Here is an 8,641-nt window from a genome sequence, read left to right as displayed (position 1 = left end):
CTTCCTCATGTCTTGATGCCTTGAAGTTCCGGCATGGACTAGCTTTTGTTTATTTTAGCTTCTTAGAATACTCTTAGTTTAGTAATTTGATCATAGATGTTCTTGTGGTGATGACTTCCAGATTTTGGGGAATAATAGATGTTGAATTTTAGAAGTTATTGAATTGGTTTTTAATTAATGAGTTTAAGTCTTCCGCATTACTTTCTGTTGATATTATAATGAAATATTAGGGTTTAGATTGGTTGGTTCGCTCACATAGGAGGGTAAGTGTGGGTGCCAGTCGCAGCTCGGTTTTGGGTCGTGACAATTTTCTACAATTGTCAAACTATATTTAAAACAAGACAAACATTGTAATGAATAACCTACTATTGCAGAGGAACATGTTCTCTCCAGCACTATCTTCATTTATCTTTATATTCACCAAAATTTAGTACTAAGTAGAACATGTAAGGAAAAAAGTGTGAAGATTTACAAGAATGTAAAGTATCATTTAACAAGGGATACAGTTTTGTTAGGAAGTAGGAGAATAAATAAAGTAGTTTTGATGATTGATAAAGTGAAGACATGGTGTCATATGTGTACAATTATGAGAGATTGCGGCAAAGAAGAAAAAGTATTGCGGCAAAGAAGAAAAAGTGCAGAACTGTAAAGAAGGAAAAGAAGGAAACACATATGGACATAAATAAAGAAGGAAAGAAGGAAACAAATATGGACATAAATAAAGAAGGAAAGAAATAAAAAAGTAGTAATTCCAGTCAAAGAAGAAAAGAAATAAAGAAGTTACAATTCAAGTTAAATAAGGAAAAAAAGTAAATATAGACAAATTCAAGAAGGAAAAGGATTTGTAATTCCTTTCCTTGTAGAAGTTGAAGACAAATCAAACTCTATAAAAGGATCAAGAAGTTGATGGAAAAAAGCGTCTTTGCATAAACACAAATCGAGAGAATTTATCAGCAAAGCCAGAACAATAGCCATTGCATATTCACGAAATATATAATCTTGAGAGCAGTATTTACTGGAGAAAAATGCAGGCCTTTGTCATAGCAACGCAAGGACCAGATTCACCTTCATCACATCATCGTAAGGACCAGGTTCACGAAACCTGTTCCACTCTGAACTATTGAATGTTGAAGTCTGATAAATTGAAGTCTAGGGTTATTAGTCTTTGTTGATTTGCTCTAGGTTTATTATTGAGTTGTAATAATTCCTAGTCTGTGTAAGAAGAAGTGGGTTTGACTTCTTGGGAGTAGAGTCTTGAGAGAATTGTAACAAGAAGTGGGTTTGACTTCTTGGGAGAGAGGTTGTGAGAATTGTAAACAAGAAGTGGGTTTGACTTCTTGGGTGTTAGAGTTAAGAAGACTTGGGAGTTTTTGTAAATAAGAGGTGAGTTTGGCTTTTTGTTGAGTGGAGAGTTTTCGATTATAGTTAATCGAAAAGGGTAGAAGTTTAGAGTTAGATTCACTGATTAACTGAGTTGTAAATCTTGAATTAATATAAAACATCGGTGTAGTTTTTCCCTTCCTTGAGTTAGGATGGTTTCCACGATAAAGCTTTATTTTATTGTGTTACGACAAAATTACAAGAACCTGATTCTTGTATAGGGATAAGGTTTTCTTCAAGTTCTATTAAATTTAAAATTCAGTAATAATATTTTTCAAGATTGATTTCTTTTTTCCTTTTCTTTTAGAAAGGAAAAGTCTTTTTTTCAAAAATGTTAAGTAAACATACTTATGATATGGTACGTCCCTCATAGCACTATAATGAGCTGTGTAGAAATCTATCATTTTAAGCTCTTTTATTTTTTGAGTCCCCACCTAGCCCCCCTTTCTACATCCCTAATAATTTCCTTTCATATTCCATCTAGTGAGTTGAGAATGTAATGAATTTGGTTCAATTTATTATTGTCTTCGTGTTATTTGAAAAGTATTACTTTTGAAAGGAGAAAAAGATGAAAGTTGGTGCCTTTCTCTCTTGAGCTTTGAGATGTTCCATATCATTAACACAGTGATTTATTGTGCATAAGAATAATATTAAATAAATTATATAAAACAACTAGCACATGTATTTTATATTTTTTAGAAAAGAGAGTCTGATATACTTTTTAACTTTGTGATTTGTGATTTGAAACTGATATAACTCTCCTTAAAAAGAGTGGCTTACATATACTTCTATTGTTACATAAATGACCCACATATATCATTTTCCTCTAAAGAAAAATTCCAAAAAAATCATTTAAAAATATGTTTTTTTATTCAAAAACCATTTATGTAGGGATATATTTGATCCTTCTCACATGCATTTTTCTTTTGTATAACTTACATAAATCTCATAGTGTAAAGAGTAATTACATTATATCCCTACTCTTTTTCTAGTTTCAATAATCCCTTAAAGTTTGCACCTTCCGGCTACATTAACTCATCATCCGAATACATTAATTATAATACAAGAATAATATTTCTGTCGCGCTAAAAAGGAAATAAAATTTGAAAATTAATTAAATCCCATAAATTATGGTTATGTTTCTTCTTATTCTCAATCATACATAGAAAAAATCTAACAGAATGAAGAATTTCAATATTTCAAATTGCTCCCCCGTTCAACAAAGAAACCTTTCAGATTTGATTCAAAAAAATTTGTCGAAATATTGGGTAAGCGACAAAAGTGATGAAATTGTTGTTGGACAGACGATTTCCTTTTGATTCTTCAAGTTCATCGAAGAGACTTTCAATTTTGATTTAAGATTGTCAAAAATTTTGAGATTCAAGATTCTTTATTCTCCAGTTTATTGAAGATCCTTTCAATTCTAATTCAAAATTGTTTAAGTTTTTGAGTTTCAAAATTCTTCTCCTAGTTTATTGAAGATTAGTTGTTGAAATTTTTGAGAAGATTCATCATAAATATCTTTGCTACTTAGAATTTTACTATTTACGTATCTTGTAGAAATTGATATATTTTGTATTTATACAAGATACATTAAATAAATAAATATTGCCCATAAGATGTTTGATTTGAGATCGATATATTATTGTGTGGTAGTTGCTATGTAATTGATAAATTTCTTATAAATTTGAATTTATGCATTCTGTCTAAAAAATCAGTGCATGACACATTACTATTTATGTATCTCGTTTAAATTGATAAGTATTGTATTTATACTAGATACATTAAATAAGTAATTGTTGCCCATAAGATGTTACATTTGAAATCTATACATTACCGATGATAGTTGCTATGTAATTGATACATTAAGTATAAGTTTAAATTCACGTATCCTATCTAAAAATTAGTGCATGATACATTGTTATTTATGTATCTCATTTATATTGATAAGTATTGTACTTATAGTAGATACATTAAATAAGTAAATGTTGCCCATAGGGGTGTTCATGGTTCGGATAAAAACCGATACAAACCAAATCGATTAAATAAACCGATTTAATATGGATTTTGATTTGGTTTGGTTTTAGATTGTTAAGAACCAATACTATTTGGTTTGGTTATAATTTTTTTCAAAAAAAAAAAAACCCGAAGAAATAACCAAATCAAACCAACAAGTTATATACATAAATTTGGTTATTATACATACATAACATATATATTCATTAACAATTTTAAAGATTTTATATATGTTTCACAAAATTTATTTAGGGATAATGCACAAGTACCCCCTCAAGCTATGCCCGAAATCCCAGAGACACACTTATACTATACTAAGGTCCTATTATCCCCCTGAACTTATTTTATTAATAATTTTCTACCCCTTTTCGGCCTACATAGCACTATCTTGTGGGCCAAACGCTGGTTAACTTTTTCTTTCAAGCTAGTGAAAAATTTCAATGATTAAATTCTTCTGACAAAAGTGAAAAATTCAATTCAACATTTTTGTAGGGATATATTTGATCATTTTGTTCATCCTCAATGTATCCATTTGTTTATCCTCCCATTGTTGCATCTTTTTCAAAATTTCAATGATTGAATTCGTCCACTTCTTGTCATAATGCAAGAAGGTATCCAGCTCCGCACGATCGTAGTAGTCGGAAATCAAATGGATATATTGAGGATTCATATATACTTATTCAAACAATAAGTTTTCAAATAAGGAATACAAGCCTTAAAACAAGACTCATTAATTGGAAAGTAATTATGTGGAATTCAAATATGGAAGTAATTTTGTGCAATTCAAATAATGAGATGTTATCCGCGAGTGTGTTTCACACTTTAACGTATTTGGCTGGACCTTGTATTGAATAGGTATATTAAAGTTGTTAGTAATTGAAGATACAAACATTCATCTTCTCAAATTTCTTAAAATCATTTTGTGTTGTGATTTGCAGATTCAGAAATGGAGGTTGGCTTAGCAGTGTTGTGTTTTATTGCCCTGATTTCTTACCATAAATAGGTTTTCCTTTTAGGAAAAGGTTTTGGATTAACTAATTCCTTTTCTGGTAGGAAAAGGTTTAGGACTTTATAAATAGAGGAATATTTCTTCTAACTTAATCAACATTAACAATGTAGTCTTAAAGACTTTGAGAGATTTGGTTAGGGGGAGAATTTGTGGATCACAAGCTTGATACGTTATCACTTGCGTGAACCTCCCATGTATTCCGAGTGAATTGGTTGAGGTTGTTTCCCTCTATATTTGTACTCTCATATTTATAGTGGATTGCTCATCTCCTTTGTGTACGTAGGTCGATTGACCGAACCACGTTAAATCTTTGTGTCTTTTGGTATATTTCTCGTTGTCTTCTTACTCATGGTCTTTCGAGGTTTGCTTTACTAGCTTCCGCATTTACACCTGCTTATTTTCGGTTCTAACAAACAGTTGGTGGTGCATTTATCTCTTCAAGCCTACAAGTTCTCTTTGATAGGCTTGCACCTCAGGGTGAGCTGCTCAACATGTTTCAGAAGCGCAAGAATAATGATGTTTGTCTCTTAAAGAAGCTGAGAATTACTTAGCTTGGTCTTCAAGTTGTGCTCAATGATGCAGAGAATAAGCATGCATCAAATCAATTTGTGAGCCAGTGGCTTAATGAGTTTCGACATGCTGTCGATTCTGCTGAAAACTTAATGGAAGAGGTCAATTATGAGGCTTTGAGACTTAAGGTTGAAGGTAAGCATCAAAATCTTAGTGATGATTTTTTTCTTAGCATAAAGGAGAAGTTGAAAGACACTATTGAAACATTGAAAGATTTGCAAGAGCAAATTGGTGACCTTGGCTTAAAGGACCATTTTGGTTCTACTAAACAAGAAACTAGAACACCTTCAACTTCTTTGGTTGATGATACTGATGTCTTTGGTAGGCACAAGGAAATAGAGGATTTGATTGTACGTTTATTGTCTGAAGATGCAAATGGGAAAAATCTGGTTGTAGTTTCTATCGTTGGAATGGGCGGCGTGGGTAAGACAACACTTGCTAAAGCCGTTTACAATGATGAGTAGGTGAAGGACCATTTTGGTTTGAAAGCTTGGTTTTGTGTTTCTGAGGCATATGATGCTTTCATAAAAACAAAATGGTCACTTCAAGAAATTGGCTTAAAAGTTGATGACAATCTTGATAAGCTACAAGTCAAATTGAAGGAAAGCCTGAAGGGAAAGAAGTTTCTTATTGTCCTTGATGATGTGTGGAATGATAACTATAACGAATGCGATGACTTGAGAAATCTTTTTGTACAAGGAGATTTGGGAAGTAAGATAATTGTAACTACACGTAAGGAGAATGTTGCATTGATGATAGGTGGCGGAGCAATCAACGTGGGAACTTTGTCTAGTGAAGTCTCTTTGGCTTTACTCAAACGACATTCACTAGAAAACAGGGATCCTGAGGAACATCCAGAATTTGATGAGGTTGGAAGAAAAATTGCAGATGAGTGCAAAGGGTTACTTTTAGCTCTAAAGGCACTTGCTGGTAGTTTACGCTGAAAATCAGAGGTGGATGAGTGGAGAGACATTTTAAGAAGTGAAATTTGGGAACTTCCAAGTTGTTTGAATGGTATATTACCAGCGTTGATGTTGAGCTACAATGATCTTCCTGCACATTTGAAGCAATATTTTGCTTTTTGTGCAATATATCCCAAAGATTATCCATTATGCAAAGACCAAATTATTCACTTATGGATTTCTAATGGGCTTGTACAACAGTTCCGTTCAGGTAATCAATACTTCCTTGAGTTGAGATCAAGATCACTATTCGAAATGGTTCAGTGTCTTCTGAAAGAGACTTAGAGAAATTCTTAATGCATGACCTTGTGTATAATTTTGCCCAAATTGCATCTTCTAAACTTTGTATTAGGTTGGAAGAGAACAAAGGATCTCATATGTTGGAACAAAGTCAGCACATTCTCTGAGAAGCCTCTAATGATAGTATTCCAAGTGAAAGAAGTTGGATTTTCTATGTGAGTGAAAACCAAGTTTGCATAATTGATGTCACCGATAGGTGGAGACTTGGCTAAAAATGCAAGGACACGGCTAGCTGCTATTTTATCCTTGATTAGACAATTTTTTATGAGATAAGCATGAATCTTTTTGAGGTCTGCACAATGGTACATTTGGTTTCTAACATATGAAGATAAGGTTGATCTAAGATGAACTTAGAAATGAAAGTTGATGAACAAATACTTGATAACATCTCTGTTTTTGTTGTTGTTTTGATGTTGGAAAATTTATCAACAATGTAAAGATAAGAGAGCAATTTGTTGAGTGTGAGAAGCAGCTCCCAATTGGCATAATAGATAAGGTATGTAGGGCCTATTGGTTCTCAACTCAATCACTTTAGTATTAGGCTTATTTAAGGTCATTCACACCTTTCCTTCTTTTATTTTTCCTTTTCTCTCATTTTATTTATTTACTTTTCTCTATTTTTATGATTTTCCCCATTTTCTACTATATTTGTTCCTTCTATTTTTGCATTTTTTTTATACATAGTAGACCAAGACATCTTTTCACTTCATAATAGATTTGAACAATTCTAAGTATATGAAAATATTTTTGGTTTTCTATTTATTGGGAAAAATCGAGATCATTAGATGACAAGAATTTAAAAAAATATAGTCTTAATCGTTAATTTTCCTTAAAATATAATACTCACTCCGTTATTGACAGTTTAGACTTATTTTCTAAAATAGAAGTGTTAAGGGAAATCATAAAAGTAGAAGACAATACTCTAATTGAGATACTCAATCAAATAAAAAACTTGATTCTTTTCCAAATGCTTACATTGCTTATAGAAAAATGTTAACAATTTTCGTAACAGTCGCCTCAGAAGAAAGAAGTTTTTCAAAATTAAAATAATAAAATCTTATTTAAGATCGACAATGTCTCAAGAAAGATTAAGTGGTTTGACTATATTATCGATTGAAAAAGAATTATTAGAAGAGATTGACTACACAAAAATTATTAACAACTTTACATCTCAAAAAACTAGTTAAATAAATTTAAAATAAAACCATTTATAATTTTTTTAAGACCTCTAGTTTGATTTTGGCCTTTGACCACCAACAGGTTTGAGCCGCCCCTGGTAAGACATGATCACACAACAAGAATAACATGCTACCACTCTCGAAATACCCCAAAAAATAAGGCTTGATACATGAATAAGTAAACATGAATCGACTACTAACCCACCCAAATTCTATCTAGCCAAAATGAATTTATATTCTCAAGCTCAATCTAAAGACCGAAAAGGTGTAGCCTACCTCAACACAGACCACACACGCTCCAAAATCATAATTTCAAAGTTTTTCCCTTTTGAATGGTTTCCAAATGTCTTCATGCTATGAAAAACATAATCACAACATCAAAGCACATTTTTGACACCAAAACACTACAATTGGCAACCGGCAGTATTTAAGAACTTATCATTTGTCTTTGGCGATGTGGTCGGTGGCACCTTAGTCAACCGTCCACGAAGTATTAAAATCTCGATTATTAATGCAGTACTATAGAAATAAGCAAAATGAGGGGTTATAATGCATGACAATACTTATTCTATTGCAGGCAATTCAGCGTCAAATGACCCATCTTGTGGCAAGAATAACTATATTTTTTGGCCACATTGATCTTTTTAATACTGTATTTTTCTCTCTTCTTAAATTGAGATTTACCCTTTTTATTTGACTTATCAAATCCCGTGTTTTTCTATACTTTCTTGTTCTTGCTCTTGTTCTTTAGAAGTCTCAGCAAATTCAGTTAGAAAAGCTTGATCAATTCTTTTAGAAGTGTCAGGACGCTCATCTTCTAGAACAAGATGGTGTCCGATGTCTTTAAAAACTTGGTACTTTCATTATGATTGTATAAATTTTCATATGTTTCCAATTAGCAAGAAGAGATCTTATAATAACTATGCACTGGTTAGAAAGATTATATGAATAAGGGTGTAATCTTGAATTGTCAAAATGTGATAGATCAAGACAAAATGTCTTAAAGCTTGCAGATTTTGGATTGGCTAGAGCATTTAATATGTACATGGTTTTGAAATGAAATTAATCTCTAAACCTGCCTATATCACTATCGTTTCATGTTGTTCCACTTCAAACTTGATCATGCCACTTAAGTGGGTGTTTGATCATGCAATATCATATCAAGATACAGAATCCTGAGATGGAATCAGTGTTTGGACATACAATTTCACGTTGATTCCATCTCA

At 32.0% G+C, this 8,641-nt stretch overlaps 1 pseudogene; it reads left to right on the top strand.

Annotated features, from left to right (window-relative positions):
* The first annotated feature begins 4,738 nt into the window (after positions 1 to 4,738).
* On the top strand, positions 4,739 to 6,655 carry LOC107004159 (annotated as a pseudogene).
* Positions 6,656 to 8,641: the final 1,986 nt, after the last annotated feature.

This window comes from Solanum pennellii, chromosome 11 (genome assembly GCF_001406875.1).
Source record: "Solanum pennellii chromosome 11, SPENNV200".
NCBI lineage: Eukaryota > Viridiplantae > Streptophyta > Magnoliopsida > Solanales > Solanaceae > Solanum > Solanum pennellii.
This window is presented reverse-complemented; position numbering and strand designations above follow the sequence as displayed.